This window comes from Bos taurus, chromosome 6, assembly GCF_002263795.3.
Source record: "Bos taurus isolate L1 Dominette 01449 registration number 42190680 breed Hereford chromosome 6, ARS-UCD2.0, whole genome shotgun sequence".
In the NCBI taxonomy this organism is placed as follows: Eukaryota; Metazoa; Chordata; class Mammalia; order Artiodactyla; family Bovidae; genus Bos; species Bos taurus.
Genome location: NC_037333.1, coordinates 23,773,332 through 23,791,300, shown reverse-complemented (window position 1 = coordinate 23,791,300; position 17,969 = coordinate 23,773,332).

Sequence of the window (17,969 nt, the reverse complement as noted above, 5' to 3'; positions counted from 1 at the left end):
CTCCAGGGGATAGTGGAGGACGGAGGAGCCTGGCTTGCTACATTCCATGAGGGTTGTAAAGAGTCAGACCCAACTTAGTGGCTGAACAACAACAATAATCAAGCCTGTAAAGAAAAACAGATTTATTGAAGTGTAACTAACATAAAATAAACTGCTCATATTTTAAATATATCATTTGTGGCTCAGCTGGTAAAGAATCTGCCTGCAATGAGGGAGACCTGAGTTTGATCCCTGGGTTGGGAAGATCTCCTGGAGAAGGGAAAGGTTACCCACTCCAGTATTCTGGCCTGGAGAATCCACGAACTGTATAGTCCATGGGGTTGCAAAGAATCAGACATGACTGAGCAACTTTCATATATCATATAACATATGTTTATACTGATACCACTGAAACCACCATCCTTATCAAAATAATAAGCATATTCAGCATGCCTCAAAGTCCCTCATACCCCTTAGTAACCTCACTTTGATGATCATCCCTGACACTCCCTATGTCCACAAACATGACGTAGTACATGATTGGAATGAAATCATACAGAATATATTCTTTTGTCTAGCCTCTTTCATTTAGAATAATTACTTTAATATTTATCTATGCTGTAGCACGTGTCCACAGTTCATTCTGTTTGAATGATGACTGACTGCTATGGGCTAAACGTTTGTGTCTCCCCTGTCTACCAATTCACATGTTGAAGTCCTAATGTGACTGTGATTGGTATTTGGAAGCGAGGCATTTGGGAGGTAACTGCACCATGATAGAGGAGCCTTCATGATGGGATTAGCAGCCTCGTAAGAAGAGGAAGAAACCCAGCCCTCTCTCTCCACCCAGAGAGGGTACAATGAGAAGATGGTTGTCTGAAAACCAGGGATTGTATCTTCGACAAGAACACAGCTATGTGGGTGCACTAGCAGCCTCCAGATCTGTGTAAAATAAACATTTGTTAAAGCCCCCTTCCCCACCCTCCAGTCTATGGTATCCTCTTACAGCAGCCCTAACGAAGACATTAGGATTCCACAGTATGGACATGACGCAGTTTATCTATGTGCCCGTAAATAGAAATTTGGGGAGTTTCAGGTATTTGGCTATTACAAACACAGCTCTATGAATGTGCGTGTACTAGTCTTTGTGTGGACATATGCTTTTTTTTCCCTTTGGGCAAATACCTAGGCTGGATGATATGACAGGAAGAACATTTTAAGTAACATTGCCAAACTTTTCCATGATAATGGTACTGTTTACATTCCCACAAACTATGTATGAGAATTCTAATTCTTCAACACCCTGGTCATAACTTGGTTTTAACAATCTTTTTATTTTTTGCCATCCTAGTGGATGTATAGTGGTATCTTGTGGTTTTAGTTTGCATTTCTTTAAATATTTGTGATGTTGAGCCTCTTTCCTTTCATTTGTTATCTTTATATCTTTTACTGGTAAATAGACAATTCAAATCTTTTGTCCTCTTTTTAAAAATTTTTGGATTTTTTAATCATTAAGTTTTTACAGATTTTTATATATTCTTGGTATAAGTCCAAGATTTGGTATCTTGGTATAAGTCCAAATATGATTTGCAAATATTTTCTCACAATCTGTAGCATGTCTTTCACACCTAATAATATCTTACAAAGAGCAGAAGCTTTTAATTTTTATGAAGTCCATTTAATCAAATTGTTCTTTTATGAATCATTCTTTTTGCTATCTTATCAAAGAAATAAATTTTAAAGCTTTAGGTACACATTTAAGTCTACAGTCCATTTTAAGTGTGTGTATGTGCTTTTCAAGGTAGGGGTCAAGTTGACTTATTATAATAACCATTATACTAGGATAATCTGTGAAAATGTTTTTTACCACTGAATTACACTGAGAAAAACAATTGTTCATATAGCCATGGATGTGTGGGTCTATTTGAGTACTCTCTCTTCTGTTTCATCATTTTGATTTCTGTAGCTGTATGAGTCTTGAAATCAGGTGGTGTTCATACTCCCATTTTGTCCTTCCTCTTCAAAATTGTTTTAGCTCTTCTAGGTACTTTGCATTTCCATATGAATTTCATATGAACCAGTTTTTCAATATCTATAGAGAGTCAGCAGAAGTTTGAGTGGAATTACATTGAATCTATATGTAGTAATGTGGGGATAATTGGCATCTTATCGATACTGAATCTTCTCCCCATAAACATAGAATGGCTCATGCAGCTTGCTGTATTATGAGGAATAAAATTCTTTGTCTCTGAGGAATCTTGTATCTTCTGCCAGCAGCCATGAAACTGTGGAAGTCTAGCTTATTAACTTGCAAATAGAGTAAAAGCTCAACCATTCCTAATTCTTGATAACTATTTCTGAGGCTCTTCTTTCCTTTATGTTGATCCAGATTTTCATCTGGTATCATTTTCCTTCTTCCTGAAGGATTTCCTTTAAGATTTCTTGGAGTGTGACACTGTGTGTGATAGATTCTTCCAGTCTCTGTATGTTTGGGAAATTATTTTTTTCTGCCTTCCTTTCTGAAGGTTTTGTTTGCTGAGTATAGATTCTAGGGATGCAGTTTTCTTTCTTTTTTTTAACTTCAGTACTTTAAAAGCATTATTCCACTGTCCTCTTATCTGTAGTGATTCCTATGAGGCATCTGTTACAGTATTTTTTCTATGTGTAATGTGGCTGCTTTTAAGATTTTTCTTTTTGTAATTGGTTATGAGCAATTTGATTATGATACATCCTAATGTTCTTTTAATTACAATTTTTGTACTATGGATTAAGCTTCTTGCATGCATGCATGTGTGATCAGTCTTCGACTCTGTGATTCTATGGACTGTAATCTGCTTGTCCATGGGATTCTCCAGGCAAGAATACTGGAGTGAGTTGCCATGCCCTCCTCCAGGGGATCTTCCCAACCCAGAGATTAAACCCACATTTCCTGCATTGGCAGGTGGGTTCTTTATCCACCAAGCCACTGGGGAAGCCCAGCTTCTTGCATATACAGGTTTATAATTTCCATCAAATTGGGAATTTTTGAATCATTATTTTTCATTTATTTTTACTTTCCTTCACTCCTCTTTCCCTTTCCTATGTGGACTCCAACTATGTATTAATAACTTCAGATACGCAGATGTCACCACCTTCATGGCAGAAAGTGAAGAAGAACTAAAGAGCCTCTTGATGAAAGTGAAAGAGGATAGTAAAAAAGTTGGCTTAAAGCTCAACATTCAGAAAACTAAGATCATGGCATCCAGTCCCATCAATTCATGGGAAATAGATGGGGAAACAGTGGAAGACTTTATTTTCTTGGGCTCCAAAATCACTGCAGATGGTGACTGCAGCCATGAAATGAAAAGATGCTTACTCCTTTGAGGGAAAGTTATGACCAACCTAGACAACATATTAAAAAGCAGAGACCTCACTTTGCCAACAAAGGTCTGTCTAGTCAATGCTGTGGTTTTTCCAGTAGCCATGTACAGATGTGAGAGTTGGACTATAAAGAAAGCTGAGCATCAAAGAATTGATGCTTTTGAACTGTGGTGTTGGAGAATACTCCTGAGAGTCCCTTGGACTGCAAGGGGATCCAACCAGTCCATCCTAAAGGAGATCAGTCCTGAGTGTTCATTGGAAGGACTGATGTTGAAGATGAAACTCCAATACTTTGGCCACCTGATGGGAAGAACTGACTCAACTGAAAAGACCCTGATGCTGGGAAAGATTGAAAGTGCGAGGAGAAGGGGATGACAGAGGATGAGATGGTTGGATAGCATCACCGACTCAACGGACATGAGTTTGAGTAAACTCTAGCAGCTGGTGATGGACAGGGAGGCCTGGTGTGCTGCACTCCATGGAGTTGCAAAGAGTTGGACACAACTGAGCGACTGAACTAAACTGAACTGAACTGAACTATGTATATATTAATTCTCTAGAGTTAACCCACAGCTCATAGCTTCTCTTTCCATTTTTCTTTTTCAAATTATTTTATTTTGGCTAATTTCTATTATTATGACTTTAAGGTAACTAATCTTTTCTTCTATGGTGTGTAATCTCTCATTAATCTTATTCAGTATTCAGTCTATTGTAATTTCCATTGCAGAGCTTTCAGTCTTTTTTTTTTTTTAACATCTTCTAAGTCTTGATTTAATTTTGGATGTCTGGAATTAGGCCCAGGACTAGGGTGAGACATAAGATATGTCTGGGACACAATTTTAGGAAGGCACTCACCCTCAGGGATATGCAAGGGCTAAACTCACTCTATTTGGAATACCATCATAATAATTATTTTAATGTCCTTATCTGTGGATTCTATTTGTCTCAGCTCTGTGTCTGTTTTAATTGACCGATTAATCCATTTCCTCTTTGTAGGTCATAAAAAAAATCTGTAAGGTTGTATAGCAAAATCTATTTCTCTCTTTTGAGCAGTCACATTTCTTAATCTCATTTGTTTATACTTTCTACCCTTATTTCATCAGTCACATATTATGTAGTTATATATCATGCAATATCTGTTAAAATTTAATTTTGAAAAAAATGTCTTAAACTTATGGAGAAGTCATAAAAATAATACAATATACTCCAAAATAGCCTTCACCTTAATTTCCAATCCTTAAAATTTTCCACAGAAAGTAAGTTGCAAATGTAATTGTGAACCTATTTTAATCATACTGGCATGTATAAAAAGAATAATATATCAAATGTCTATGAACATGGCCTCCAAAGCATGGACTATTGCCCCCATCTATACCCTTATTAATACTACAAATTCTTGCTACTGACCAAAAAATATCTAAGGTGAGGTGTGGAGTGATGAAAGTAACCTCATCACCATTATTCAGGGAAAAACAGCATTAAACTGTGCCGGGATAAGTTAGAACACACTATTCAAATACAAATGAGAGCATAACTCTTGTAGATAAAAATAGTCTGTTTGTTCCTTTGGCAAGGTCTATGCGATCAATCTGTTTGCTTCCATCTGTAACTTCATGTGTTTCCTTTATCATATTGTCAATTCTTCTTCAAACAACATACGGCCTTGGGAATGTGGGGTTAAGACAGGGAGTAAAGGACCAAAGGGCCCATAAAGACCAAAATATTTAAACTGGATGTCATCAGGGTATTTCCCCAGTTGGAAATGACTAATGGAGAGAAAACATGTGGGGGTTGGAACTCCTCTCCAGTCTAATTTCATAAGAACAGCTGAGCAGATTTGGAGTCTTCTGATATTTTTTTCTGGGAGCCTTGAATCCTGAAGCTTTTGTTCAGCATCAGGAAAGGCAGTCTCAGAATGTCATCTGGAGCTGATGCCTGGGGCCTCTGTCACATTCCCTCAGCCCTGCTCTTCTGTTTCAGGGCAGCCACAGTACACAGTCCTCTTTGCTCAGCGACTCACCTTCGTGTCAGTCCCCAAGCAACCAGATGTCTTCCTGCATTCTGACCTGTATCCTTCTTGGACATGGCAGGACATGAAAACAACATGAAACAGGACATGCCAACATGAAAACATGTAGCAAGAACCTGGGAGAGTTCATGTTTCCAGGGAACAACCCTCCCTGGGACTGGGTGGATTAACACTCCCATGTCTCGGCTTTCAAGGAGGCATGTGCACATCAAGTGAGCCTGACCCATGTCAGCAATCTTTCTGGCTCATCTCTGTTCTCTCATTCCTGCTTCCTGAGATAAACTACCAGCATCCTAAGCTTTGTCTCGCACTCTGCTTTCGGAAACCTAAATTAAAACACCATTTACTCCTTTGATATAGTTAATGCCTAATTTACTAAAGGCAACTGGAATTAACTCTGCTTGTTTTACCAAATGCCCACAAGAGCAAGGGTGATGAAAATCTACCATTTTACCCCCAGAGCGCAGCATGATCACTTGAGCAAAGAAATCCCTGGCTAAAAAATTAAATTAGTTAAAATGAAGCAGAAGAAAATTCATTTTTATTCATAATTTTTAAAGACAGCACTAACCCCTCTCAGTCAGTTCAGTTGCTCAGTCATGTCCGACTCTTTGCGACCCCAAAGAGTTGAGAAAAGACCTCAACACAGAAAATAAAGAAAAGACGACTTTAACTGATATGGTACAACAGAATTTCTGGGTAGAGTCCCCATCCAATGCTATCTTTCTGCACAATTATCTTAATGTACCGATTCTCTTCAGTTCAGTTCAGTTCAGTCACTCAGTCGTATCTTACTCTTTGCAACCCCACGGACTGCAGCATGCCAGGCCTCCCTGTCCATCACCAACTCCGGGAGTTTACCCAAACTCATGTCCATTGAGTTGGTGATGCCATCTAACCATCTTATCCTCTGTCGTCCCCTTCTCCTCTTGCCTTCGATCTTTCCCAGCATCAAGGTCTTTTCCAATGAGTCAGCTCTTCATATCAGGTGGCCAAGGTATTAGAGTTTCAGCTTCAACATCAGTCCTTCCAGTGAACACCCAGGACTGATTTCCTTTAGGATGGACTGGTTGGATCTCCTTGTAGTCCAAGGGACTCTTGAGAGTCTTCTCCAACACCACAGTTCAAAAGAATCAAGTCTTCGGCGCTCAGCTTTCTTCACAGTCCAACTCTCACATCCATACATGACCACTGGAAAAACCATAGCCTTGACTAGATGGACCTTTGTTGGCAAAGTAATGTCTCTGCTTTTCAATAGGCTATCTAGGTTGGTCATTAGAATGGCATAAATGTCAGTCAAGAATCCAGCTTCTGCTTTGCTGTTGAATATGATCATGAAATAGAAAAAATTTCTGAGTGGAAGAAATGGTTCTTTAAACTGAACCAAGTAGTATCTTTAAGGGTAGGTGACTATATTTATTGGAGAAGGAAATGGCAACCCACTCCAGTATTCTTGCCTGGAGAATCCCATGGATGGAGGAGTCTGGTGGGCTACAGTCCACGGGGTCACAAAGAGTCAGACACAACTGAGTGACTTCACTTTAAGGACATCTTAATGGACCCTTAATTGCCTCCTTACTTTCCCTACTGCCTGAATGTTTAGCATGTAGAGTTAGCATGTTTACACTGACATCGCAGATATATTTATAAATATATCTATAGGGATGTAGTTTGTTCTGTCTCCTTTTCACACCATAAAAATATAAAACAATATGTTTCCACTTGGTCAAGACAAGATAATTTTGCTAAACCGATTAGGTGGCTGGTTCATTAGGTACTTTTCAAACCTAACATGAAAATAACTATGAGCTAGTTAATGCCCAGACTACATCCTTTTTCCATGTCTAACCTAGTTTCCCCCTAAACTTTGATGAAGGCATTATTTCCTCCAACATTTCTTACTCTCTTTCATTTAAAATATCTTTTGCGTTCTTTACTGCTTCCGATTTGGTCTGAGAATCATAGAAATCCTACAGATTCTTTTTCTCAAGTGTCAGGAGGCTAGAGATTCAGACCTATTTACTTTTCATTGATCTTAGAAGTTAAAACCTTTGTGTAACTTTTCCTGTCAAATGCTGGGGACCTTCCTAACCAGATGAAATCTCAACAAAGATTAGTAATTTTAGTTCAGTCTCTTCCTCCTGCTTTATCGGTGATTGTGTGCCCATGTCCATGTGTGTGTGTGCATGTATGTGTTTGAGTCGGGGCATGTGTGGTTAGAGAAGCCCTAGCCTCCAAGTTAAGGACATCTTTTAGAAGCTCTAAAACACTCTACCTAGTGTCTCTCACCCTGCTTTGGATGCCCTTCAGGGACACCCAGAATCCAACAATTGCCTTCTGAGTTTTACATTTAGTTGTAGAAACTCCTGGTGATCTGGACTTTTTAGCTGCTCAGACAACTGGTTACAATTCTGATCTTCAGGTAAACTCTGTGTTTTGAGCTTATTATCTACTTTTATGCCTTATTTTTAAATCATATTTCATATTCATACCAGCCTGTGGTTAATCTTGTCCAGTATTTTTCTCATTGTATTTTTTCTTATACTGCTTGATAAATAGGACACGAGACAACACCACTGCCTTCTTTCCAAGATGATTCTCTTCATCTAGAAAAGTCTCTTTTATGTATTACAGACGGGTCCTGTCACCCACTCCAAGCACTATCCAAACTCAGATTTGTAAAGAATAAATTATAAATTGTTTTAGTATGTCACATGTCTCCCATGTGGTAGTAGTGATTACTTGCCATTCATTCATTCTTTCATTTATTCAACCAGTATGTATTGAGCGCCTCATTCCGGGAGCAGTCAGATATTCTTTAAATAGCTTGGAAATTAATGTGCATATTGAACTCTGGCAGTCACCTCAATTTTGTATGACATCAGCTTGATTAAAGTAAAATTTGACTTGGTAGCACAAGGGTTCAATTTGAAAACTCTTAGTGGCTGGATTTTAAAAATCACTTTAAAAAATACTCAATGTCTATTGGAAAAAAGCACTTTGAGAGAAGGATACTGAGAAATCATGAGAAGGCCAGGGGAAGGCTGATGATGTAGGTCAGGGTGAGGCAAGATGGTGCAATGCTTCTGTAGCGATGGTTGAGAGATTGTGAGCAGGATAGAACTGTGATGCCATGGATACATGTTGAAGAGGAAGCCACGACAAACACTACAGAGTGTGTTTGGAAACTGCAAGACTTGTTCATTCAAGGTCCAGGTTAAATAGCATTTATCCAAGAAAAGGGACTGTAGCTTCTGATCATAGATTTTTTTTACTAGAAATATGCTAAGAATTCGCCACTCTTTCGATCTTTATTTCCGAAGAGATATTCTATTTCCTTGCCAAAATTTGCTTGCTCAAGTTTTTCCACTTGAGAAGTGAGGTTAAAAGGCAATGTCTTCAATCCAGAGTTCCATTTTCATATTGCTCTGAGTGTCTGCAGATACCCGAGGTACCAAGCTTTTCTCGTAATTAGAATGGGCTCTGCTCGTACTTGGACACGTGAGCAATTCTGTCTTCTAAGTTATTTATATTTGCAGTTGAACCCAAAATGTTGTGCTATGTTTAATAACAAAAATGTGGGTATGAACACGTAAATATTGAGAACAGAAAAACAGGAATGACAAAAGGACAGAATATTGTTTCAACTTAGTGCTATAAATAGGTGACCATAGAAAGTCCGAGTCCACAGTGTGAGTGACGTGTAGGAACTGGATAGAACAGAGTTGTAGGAAGCATGAACTCAGAGCAACTCAAGGAAGGTGATCTCAACAGAGAACCCAAAAGACCATGAAAATGTTTGATTTGGAAGAAGCAGCTAGGAGGGCGCACGTGTGTTCAGTTGCATCCGACTCTGCGACCCCAGGACTGTAGCCTCCAGGCCCCTCTGTCCATATTCTCCAGGCAAGGATACTGGAGCGGGTTGCCATGCCCTCCTCCAGGGGATCTTCCAAATCCAGGGATCAAACCTGAATCTCCTGTATTAGCAGGCAGATTCTTCACCACTGTGCCACCTGGAGCAAGAAAAATTCACTCAGTATTTTCAGTGACTTCCTAAATGCAGTAGAAAATTTTTGTTTTCTATTCCTTCTTTTGAGAGTCATCAAACTTGAGGAAATTAATCACTGTGGATGTAAAACAAGGGATAGGTGAGAAGTCAGACTTATGTGCTAAATTAAACACTGCAACACCCCATCATTTTCATTTTAAGCTACTGTTTCTTTTGACCTAAGTGGCTTAATTTGCACGCAATATCCACTCCTTGCAAAAAGCCTTGGTGTAATAGGAGGTCATAAACATTTGGTATGAAATTAATTAACTACCTTCTAAGCAAGTTCCCCAAAGCATCAGTTTGCCTTAGGATAGGGTCTGAGAAGGTTTGAAGTGGAAATGTTCCTTACAAGAGAAAAAGAATATTGGAAAAGAAATTAAAACCAAGGGGGAGTGGAAAGAGTTTCGGCACAGATGGCCTGGTTTGTGATGGGAAAAGAGGTCAGGTGTAATATAGCATTTCATTTCATTTCTAAAATGAAAAATGCCTACATATTGGCAAGACAGTCTGGTGTTCTGATTCAGCCAAAGAGGTCATGTCAAACTTTATCTTTTAAGGAAACAGATCATGTAATTGGTTGCTTGAGAGTAATTGAAAGTTGGCACAATTGGAGAGCCATTTCCCCTGAAGACTTGCTCCTCTTAAATTGAGCAAATGTCAGAAGCAGACATTAAAAGGGTAATGTTTGTCTTCTAATTCTCAAAGACTTTATTGTGTGTGTTTCCTGTGGACTTGTGTACATGAACTTTCCTAGGCTTGTGTAAACGGTTCATACCAGGCTGCCTCTGACCACTGATTCCTTAAATGGAAGCAGCATTTCAGAAATGATTAGTGGACTTGAAATAGAAGGAATGGTTAGAACAGTGATTAGTAACTCTTTCAGACCCAATGCCCTCTTTTCATAACAAGCATGTTTGTTGACTAGTGTTGGATTTTTATTAATTTTTTAAAAGCAGAAACATGAAATATAACACAAAGAACTTAATTGCTTTAAACCTCCCTTTTTCGTTGTGTAAGAAAATTATATCCATCTATAGGTGGCTGAAGTTATCCATCACAGTTCTTTTTTAAAAATAATATTTGCATTGATAGAATTTTGAGCTTTCTAGAAAAATATCACTATGACTTAACAATGTTTTGGGGAAGGATAAAAGGATTACTTGTTGATTTTTGGCTTCTGGATTTTCTTTTTAAAATATTCAATCAGAGACTTCTCTGGTCTCTGTGGTCCAGTGGCTAAGACTCTGAGCTTCCAGTGCAGGGTCCTGGTTTGATCCTTGGTCCAGGAACTAGATTCCATTTGCCTTAACAAATAGCTGGCATGCTAGCACGAAGACTGACAATCCTGTGTGCGGAAACTAAGACTTGGCCCTGGCGAGTAAATAAATAGAAACATTTTAAAAAGTTAAAAATCCAATTAAAACATGTGCAGGGTTTTAAACATTGAAGTACTGCTAAAAGGCTTTCCACATAAGCAAAATTCAGTTCAGTTGCTTAGTAGAGTCAGACTTTTTGCAACCCCATGGACTGCAGCACACCAGGCTTCCCTGTCCATCACCAACTCCTGGAGCTTGCTCAAACTCATGTCCATTGAGTGGGTGATGCCATCCAACCATCTCATCCTATATTGTCCCCTTCTCCTGCTTTCATCTTTCCCAGCATCAGCCAAAGTATTGGAGTTTCAGCTTCAACATCAGTCCTTCCAATGAATATTCAGGACTGACCTCTCAAGTGTCTTCTCCAACACCACAGTTCAAAAGCATCAATTCTTTGACACTCAGCTTTCTTTATAGTCCAACTCTCACATCCATACATGACTACTGGAAAAACCATAGCATTGACTAAATGGACCTTTGTTGGCAAACTAACGTCTCTGCTTTTTAATATGCTGTCTAGATTGGTCATAGCTGTTCTTCCAAGGAGCAAGTGTATTTTAATTTCATGGCTGCAGTCACCATCTGCAGTGATTTTGGAGCCCAAGAAAATAAAGTCTCTCACTGTTTCCACCGTTTCCCCATCTATTTGCCATGAAGTGATAGGACTGGATGCCATGATCTTAGTTTTTTGAATGTTGAGTTTTAAGCCAACTTTTTCACTCTCCTCTTTCACTTTCATCAAGAGACTCTTTAGTTCCTCTTTGCTTTCAGCCATAAGGGTGGTGTCATCTGGTGGTAAGTGGCATTGCCATACTGTATCTTCCAGCCCTCAGTACCTGCTTCTTAGAGAGAACTCTCTTCAACTCTTAGCCTCTATAGTTTTAATTAACAGGTTTGCACTGCTTTTTCTTTTCTTAAGCTTTATTGAGATATAGTTGATAATAACATTATAATAAATTTAAAGCATACATCATAATGAATTGATATGCATATATATTGTGAAAGGGTTCCCCCATCTAGTTAATTAACACATCCTTCCCCTTGCATTGGAGAAGTAAATGGCAACCTATTTCAGTATTCTTGACTGGGAAATCCTGTGGACAGAGGAACTTGGTGGGCTACAGTCCATGGGTTCACAAAGAGTTGGCCATGACTGAGTGACTGAGCACACATGCTCCCTGTGAAGTAATTGTGTGAACAATTACTTTTGTGTGTGTGTGAGAACATTTAGGTTCTATACTCATAGTGCATTTCTATTGTACAACATTGTATTATACTTATGTAACTCTAGTCATCATATTATATATTAGATTTTCAGAACTTATTCATCTTAAAACCTTATTTATAAAAAAAATTGTGTGATAATGGATGTTCATTAAACTTACTGTGGTGATCATTTTGTGATACAGGCACATACCAAATTATTTTGCTTTATACCTAAAATTAATACAATGTTACATGTCAACTAAATCCATGTCAATAAAAAGATGAATAATATTTTATTAATTTTAAATATTTTAATTCCTATACAATAAAATTATTAATAACTTGTTTTTGTGTACAGTTCTGACTTGTAATACATGTATTGATTCACAGAAACACATCACAATGAAGTCAAACAGACTTTTCATCACACCAGAGAATTCCCTTGTCCTGACCAGACCTTAGCCCCTACCCTAACCATTGACCTATCTGTAACTTGTCACAACAGTTCTGCCTTTTCCAGAATGTCATATGAATGGGATATGGGATCATACAGCATGCAATCTTTATAGACTGGATTCTGTTGAGGCTCAATTTTCCCTTGCTTTTCAGTGGGTCTTGTGACAAACTTTATTCCTGACTATCTTTGTGAGACTCTGTTATGATAATTTCAAGTTTGTTTGGTAAGATAGAGACAGGGGGAAGATTTATTTCAGACCACTATTTTAAGGATTAGGTCTCTCTATAAGCAAAAGTTGAGCAGGATTACTTGGAGCCCCCTTTATAAGATTGGGGTTTTCTAAGGTGTCATTCCTCAACTATGACAAAAATCCACTGTTTTTGTTTAAACCTACATTTGTCTTGCATTTTGCCCATGGGTTTAGGAGCCAGGGGAATGTTTTCCAACATGAAACTCATGCTGGCTGCTACACTGTGAGAAATAAAGTCCTTTGTCTCTGATTCCTATTTTTTGTCTCCAACTATGAAACTGATAGATTGTTAGCTTGCAAATTGAGTAAGACCTCAGACCCTTCATGATTCTTGATGCTCCCTCCATTTAGCAAAACGCATTTTAATTCATTATGTTATTGTGTGTATCAGTAGTGTATTCATTTATTGGGGCTGCAGCAACAAAGTATTGATTTAAAACAATAGAAATCTATGGTCTTCCAGTTCTCCAGGCTAGAAGTCTGAAATCAAGGCATCATTTCTCCCTCTGAAACTTGTAGGGGAATTCTTCCTCATTCCTTCTAGCTTCTGGTAGTTTGCCAATCATCTCTAGCGTTTCTGGCTTGCAGCTTTATTATTGCAATATCTGCCTTGGTTGTCACGTGGCATTTTCCTTGGGTTTCTCTGTCTTTACATGGCTATCCTGTTATATGCTCACCAATCATATTGGATTAACAGTCCATCTTATTTCAAGTCGACCTCATCTTAATTAATTACCTCTGCAACAATTCTATTCCCAAATAGGGTCACATTCTTAGGTACTGAGGATGGGAACGTCAATATATATTTTGGGGGGTACATAATTCAACCCCATAACAAATAGTTTGTTTCCTTTTACTGTTAAGTAGTATTCCATTGGGACTTCCATCCTAGTGGCTCAGTCATAGAAGAATCTGCCTGCAGTGAAGGAGGCATGGGTTAGATCCCTATATGGGGAAGATCTTCTGGAGAAGAGAATGGCTACCCACTCTAGTATTCTTGCCTGGAAAATTCTTTGGCCAGAGGAGCCTCGTGGGCTACAGTACACGGGATTGCAGAGTTGGACGTGACTGAACGACTAACACACCTTTTTGCTTTCATTTCATTGAACTGGATGTACCACAGTTTGTTTGTCCATTTATCTGTTGAAGGGCATTTGGATTGTATGATTTGGGTGCTTATGTATGATGCTGGTATAAACATCTGTGTATAGAGTTTTGTGTGAATAGTAATGTTCATTTCTCTAAAGTAAATGCCTAGGGGTGGGATTGTTGGGTCATATGTTAACTTTATCTGAACCTATTTAACTTTATAAGAAACTGTTTTCCGAGTGGCTGTATCAGTTTGGATTTCCACGAGCAGTGTACAAGAGTTCCAGTTGCTCTGCATCCTCGCAAGCACTTGATACTGTAATTTAAAATTTTTTCTCTGTGTATGTGTTTTGCCATTTCACATAGATGTATAGTGCTTTCTTGTTGTAATTTTATATTTCCCAGTGACTAATAATATTGAGCATCTTTTCATATGTTTATTTGCCACCTGTATAATTGTTTGATATGTTTGTTCAAATCTTTTGCTCATCTTTATATTGGTTAGTATGTTTGTTGTTGCTTTATTAGGAAAAATTTGTATATTTTTTTATATCTATGTCTCTTGATAGAGATGTAATTTGAATACATTTTTCCCAGACTATTTTTTGTCCTTTCATTTTCTTAACAATGCCCATTTACAAAGCAAAAACATTTTTAAGTATTATGCAGTTCATCGTACATGTGAAATCTTTGCCTAATCCAAAGTCACAGAAGTATTCTCCTATGCCTTCATCTAAATATTTTATGCTTCGTGTTTTAAAATTTGAGTCTATGATCCATTTTGAGTAAATTTTTGTATAAGACGTGAGGTTGAATTCACTGGTTTCTTTTTTTTTTTTTGTCAATGAAACTTGTTTCAGTATCACTTGCTGAAAAAGTTATCCTTTCTCCATTGAACTGCTTTTCACATTTCTCAATTGACCATTTGTGTGTGTCTATTTCTGGACTTTATTCTGTTCAAAAGCTTGTAAGTTTGTAATCATGGATGCAAACTATTATACATACGGTGGATAAACAGCAAGGCCCTAGTGTATACCACAGGGAACTATACTCAATACCTGATGATAAGCCATAATGGAAAAGAATATGAAAAAAATGTATATTATGTGTAACTAAATCACTTTGCTGTACGGCAGAAATTAGCAAAACAGTGTAAGTCAGCTATACTTCAATTAAACAAGTTTTTAAAATAGATAAACCATTGGAAAAAAGTTACTTAAGAGACAAAAAAAATTTACCTTAATTATTTATTGCTAACTCTTCAAAATTCACTTAGTAACTCTTCCTTTCTTGCTTCTACCAATCAAACTATTTTGTTAAATTTTGTCTAATTCCTACCAGGTTCCTCCATGCAAAGATTCACCTCAGCCCACAAAGCCCTCTTATATATTATGCTTTTGTTTGCTCCTTCTAGACTTACTATGACCCTGCCAGGGCAGTATTTACATGACCATGGTAAGAAATAAATTAAGAAATAGTATAAACTTTGATTTATTTTCAATTTATTTTCATGGTGAAAGGAAGTAACACCAGGAGCTGCAATAGAATTTTTTATAGCTTATCAATGTTTACTTTTAATTAACTGAAAATATTTCATGAGGGTCAACTTTTTGACATTTTCAGGATTCCAGATTTAACTTATTCGTAATTGGAGGATAATTATTTTACGATGTTGTGTTGATGTCTGCCACCCAATTCATGTATGTGATAATCTTTTGCAACTGTGAAGACAGAAGCCAAGAGGAAGTGTGAGAAGAAGCATGGAAAGAGCCTAGGTCCTTGATAATATTGAGCCACCAAACTAACCCTGGAGCCACACAGTCCCTTCTGTCCATGTCACAGACTGTAAATGTCTGAACGATCTGAGCACAGTTAATCAGGTATTTGGTCACTTGTAACTGAAAAACCTCCTGATACAAATAACTGATTTGGTTCCCCTTTCACCTCTCTCTCTCCTTTTGTGCCACCAGTCTTACAACCACAGAGGTTGTGTGTGTGCTTAGTCACTCAGTCATGTCAGACTCTTTGAGACCCCATGGATTGCAGCCTGCCAAGGCTCTTCTATCCATGGAATTCTCCAGGCGAGAATTCTGGAGTGGATAGCCATTCCCTTCTCCAGGGGGTCTTCCAGACCCAGGAATTGAACTCGGGTTTCCTGCATTGCAGGCAGATTCTTTGCCATCTGAGCCACCAGGGAAACCCTAACCATAGTGGTCAACATATCACTATTTTTCTGGAGCTTCTTATTTGCTCTTGCTTTTTCTTCCAGGCTGGAAAGCCTTCTGATCCCCTCCCCGATCACCCCTCACCTACCAACCCACCCTTATAGTAAAAGTCCCAACCAAATACCATTTCTTCTAGAAGGGTTTTCTGACTACATGAACCTCCCCAACTCCCACCACACTCACACATACCTCCAAGTACACTCATACACACACACATACACACAATCTTCATCTATAGAATATTTATTTTAAGGACCCATATGACTCAGTATGCTGCTAAATACCACATCCACAGCTAAAGTTTACTGAGTGATTATTTTGTGCCAGTTACCATGCAAGTACTTTATTTGCACTATGCTTTTTAATCTTCAAGGAAAGTTTATGAATTACTCATATTGCCTTCATTTTACCAAGAATACAGTGAGGTTTAAAGAAGCTTAGGAAGTTTATCAAGGTCACACAGGTAACTGGTAAGCAGAGCTATAAAAATTCCAACTCAGTTCTAACTCCAGGCTGGAACTCATATAGAGTACATTGCACAGAAGTGAACATGTGTTGCACAAAATACTGATTTCTTTTCACTGTTATTGTATCTTGTGAGAGGAGAGATTGTGACTTGAATTTCATTGCATGTTCCTCTCTGCTCACACCTGCCTAGCACAAAGAGCTACACAATAAATGGATGGGCTGATCATATCAGAGTCCTTTTCTCTGAGAGCCAGAGTTCCTGCCTGCTTATCCGAGTGACATGCCAGGCTCCAGTTGCAGCCTGAGCCTTTCTATAAAAACATCTATCTATGTTAGTCTTTGGTCAGTCCTGTCAGAACTGGGGTAAGTTAATTCTCTCTAAGGTATTGTTAGCAGCTGACAGTGGCTTGTAGTGTTCTTCTCTACTGTGAATCTTTTAATAAAGGACTTCTGGAGAAAGTATTGTTGAAGTCAAAGGAATGACTTTCTCATAGTAAAACTTTAGGTACACTATAAGATTCTTAAAGATAAACCAGCTGGTGGTGATAGGGAGTGCGATTGTTATCATAGGAGGAATGATGTGGAGGAAACAGTCATTTCAATAGGAAAGCATTTCCTTCACTTTGAGACACATGAGGTTTTTTCATTGATTCTTCACAGAAGAGTATTTGGAGTTACCACCTTGTCTCTGTTTTTTGGTAAGTCTTGAAAAGGCCACCACATCCTCCCCATAACCTGTCTAGTAGTGGATGTTGAAGTTTACATAAATACTTTAAGTTTCCATATTTTCATCTAAATTAATATTCATTAAACTGTAAGCAAAAATTAAATTCATTCTGTGCAGTAGCAATGCGTGCATGCTAAGTTGCTTCATTTGTGTCCAACTTTTTGCAACTCTATGGACTGTGCCCTGCCAAGCTCCTCTGTCCATGGGGTACTCCAGGTAAGAATACTGGAGTGAGCTGCCATTTTCTTCTCCAGGGGATCTTCCCAGCCCAGGGAGTAAACCCACATCTTTTATGTCTCCTGCATTGGCAGGCAGGTTCTTTACCACAAGCACCACCTTGGAGGCTACTGCAATTGTGAACAGTAAAATATTTGTCCACGCCAGATACTCTGTTGAATTAGAGAGGACTGAACTTTAAATTTTCTATAGAAATAAAGTAGAACATGGTTTCTCAAACTTGTCTGATCATAACAATTTTGGTGATGCTCATTAAAATATAGATTCTACTCCAGACCTTCAGGTCCAAGGAGAGACTTATGAGAAAGAGTGGGAAAACTGAGGCAGGGTAAGTTTTTTCACCGTCCTTTAATAAGGGTTTGCCACTTGGACTCTGGGGTAATGCATATCTTGAGATCACACTGAAAACATTTTCATTCTCTTTCCCTCCCTGCTACTCTTCCAAGAAATGTTATGCCAGGCACTGTTACATGCTGAGAAAACAAAGATAAGCAACAATTCTTGCTGAAGTGTCA